Source organism: Liolophura sinensis, chromosome 2 (assembly GCF_032854445.1).
Source record: "Liolophura sinensis isolate JHLJ2023 chromosome 2, CUHK_Ljap_v2, whole genome shotgun sequence".
NCBI classification, from domain to species: Eukaryota; Metazoa; Mollusca; class Polyplacophora; order Chitonida; family Chitonidae; genus Liolophura; species Liolophura sinensis.
This window is the reverse complement of record NC_088296.1, coordinates 12394472-12397744: the sequence shown is the minus strand read 5'-3', so window position 1 is coordinate 12397744 and position 3273 is coordinate 12394472.

Here is a 3273-nt window from a genome sequence, read left to right as displayed (position 1 = left end):
ATCAATAAAGCCATAGACTAATCTTTTACCAGAATTCAGTAAATGAGAAATAATGGTATGCAATACAAATATATCATCAACAGTACTCGTACATTTTCGAAAACCCGTCTGTGCTTCTACATGCACGTTGTTTGCTTCTTCCCATTTGGTAAGGCGTTTATTCAATATGCGCGTATACAACTTCTCTGTACAACTTAAAAGAGTATTGCCTATATCATTATTGACATCATTCTTTTTGCCTTTCTGTGTAAAGGAATTACATAATCCTCCGACCCAAGCCTCTGGGAAATAGCCAGAGTCGAAAATGGCGTTAAACAAAACCAGTGACGTGGGGACTAAATCATTCTTTCCATGTATCAATAATTCGCTGATAACCTTGTCAATTCCTCCTGACTTACTGGTCTTCCATTGCGCAATGGCATGTATTACAGCCTCGGAGATGTTTTCATATAGCTGAGTAAACATGACTTTTAGCTCTTCCCTTTGATATCTTTCAATACATTCAACTGTGGCTTATTTGCGGTCCTGAAAGTTGTTGTTGGGGTAATTTACAGATTTGAAAAATTCGGTGAACATACAAACAGACATATAATCTGTATCGCATTGCTTAGCCTTTAACAGTTTCTAATACCTTTTCGAGCTACTGGACTGAATATCTTGTAGCTTTTGTGTCATGGTAATATTAAAGTCTCTATGGCATGATCTAACTAGATTTCTATACTAAGTTCGAGCTACCATCAATTCTTCTCGATTTCTTTCGGATTTATATGCGTGATAGTTTTTTAATGATCTGCTGACCATTTGTCTCAAATTTTCACATTCAGCGCAGATTTGGAGGCTTGGCGTCATCTGCTGACCCTTTTTGGCCTCAGGAAACAGTTGCCAGAACACTGTAACACAGAAATAAACTTATTTAGACAGTGATCAACTTTGTCTTTGTTGATGTCTCCGTATGTTAATTGTGTCCGACTTTAATTTAGTTAAGCAGAGGTGATCTCTAAATAACGATTGCCAATATACTCAGTTGAAAGCGTAGAATTCTACAATACTAGATAGATCTAGGTAGATCGACTAGCCTATCAGGCTGATTATGTTCAAATTTTGTCTTACATCTTGCAGTGAAATTGATTATAAATTAACCCACAGGATATCGTTCACAGGATATCGTGCTGCTGTTCAGTAGACGTACCAGATGAGCAAAGATTTGAAAGCAAGAACATTCTCGCGTCTGGCGGAAGGTTTGTTGTCGGTGCGATTCACATGGAACTAAGTGAAATCCTTGAATGAGATCATTTCCCATGTTTCAGTCATTATCGCGTCATTTTTTTCACAGTTTTTAGATAACTGGGTCTTGTAGTTTGTTGGGTGTTTTTGTTAACAAGCCCTATACGTTTAGAAGTGAAAAGCGCAGTACAACTTCCTCTCCGGTTTCCTGTATTCATCAGCAGAGAACAGTTGTCGTTCATCAGCGTGTGGTTTAAAATAGCCCGACATCTTACCCGTAGGTCTTACAGCTGAGCGATTTCTGTCTGTAGATTTACACTGCTTGCTCTGTTCGCCATGCCTAGATGAGAGTGCCGTTCCTCGTTATGCGGCACTGCTGCTGTTGGTATGAAGTTCGAATGCACGGGTAATCACGCTCCAGTAGAATTGCTTTGAACAAGTTTGATATACAAGAAATTTGATATTTTAAAGTAAGCAGAAATATCTTCCAGGGATACATAATGGATACTGGATAAATAATATAAGGTTTCAGAACACAGGTTGTTTAATAGTTTAAACTAAGTTGTGTAGATAATAATTTAGCTACATAACAATCATGTGTAATTGTGGGTTAAGTCTTCCAAATGGACATAGCTGTAGCTAATAATAGGCGGAGTATAGCCTAAAGAGAGGCAATGCAATTTCACATTTCTACACTTCGATACAACTGCGTGTTTCCACTCTTTTTATTCACAGTTCTCTTGGGTGTTCCAGAATGTCAACATAAGCTGTTCCATGTTAGCATTTGATCTCACACGGATATGGCCTTTTAATGAAACAAAGGAGTTTTATGGTATTTCAATTCTCACACGTGTTACAAGAGGTTCTGTGTTGTGCCAAATATTGATGTTGACATTGTTAATGTATTTCCATTTACTTCCAGCCAATGTGAGGATAAGCAACTAAAAGTCACGGATATTGTGTTCACTTACTTTGGCTTGAGGATCACGAATGAAAGGAGGGGGTGGGGGTGGGGAGGAGGGGGGGTGCGTGGTCTCGGGTGTACTGTAGTTTTTTCTTAGATTGTTTTTCGTTGGACTTAGCATCGTAAACTAGTTCGTAACGTCTATGAACAGCAACTGGTGTTAGCTCTGGAACTGCACTAAACCTAGAGCCACGAGAAACTCCACGGGCAACCGCGAGCACATTATCCCTGTGGTAAAGTTAAATAAAACGAACTATTTTATTCTTCCAACCCTGTGGACCCCCGGGAAAGCGATGGATAGCTTGGAATAACATGGTTTCTACGGTATTCTCTGATAGTTTCAGTTTTTCAATAAATACTACACGAACTATCTCTTCTCATTTGCAAGTATCCTCATATTGTTCACCTGGAATTCGTTAGACAATTAAATTCCATTTTTTCGTCCCCATATGTCCAATTTCAGCTGCTCGTTTCTCTCTTTCATTAAGGCCTTTTTTATTTTCAGTATGTCGTGATCTTGGGTTTCTACAAATTTGCTATGCCTTGATTTTGTGCCTCAACAGAATTCTCAACATTATTTCCAGGAAGTCGAACTTGATGAACTGTGCCACTCAGTGACTTCATCTTGGAGCTAAACAACGTATGAAGTTTGGCAAAACAACCACTGAGGTCAGATATTTCCGATACTTGGCACAATTCCTCCAATGAACTAAAGCTCGATACTGTGATGTCCGTGTTACGACTCGTGAATGCCGCCATGTTGTTTTTTGAGTTGGAAATTTCTTCGGATGATGGATCCACACCACCTCTTCGTTTGTAAATGGTGGACATGGAGATTTAAATAAATAACCTAGTATTATCGTAGATAATCCGATTGTACTATGCACGGCCAGTCACTTGAAACTGAATGGCCAAGTAGACGTAAAATTTGCACCAGATTGCCAAATCGAGCCTGACAGCTCGCACACCTGTCAAGGTACCATTACCGGAAGTCTGCGATTGTACATGAAGTCCTTAGGCAGTTTGTATTTTACTGAAGAATTTGTTTATTTATTCATTCGTATGGTGTTTTACGTCGTAGTCAA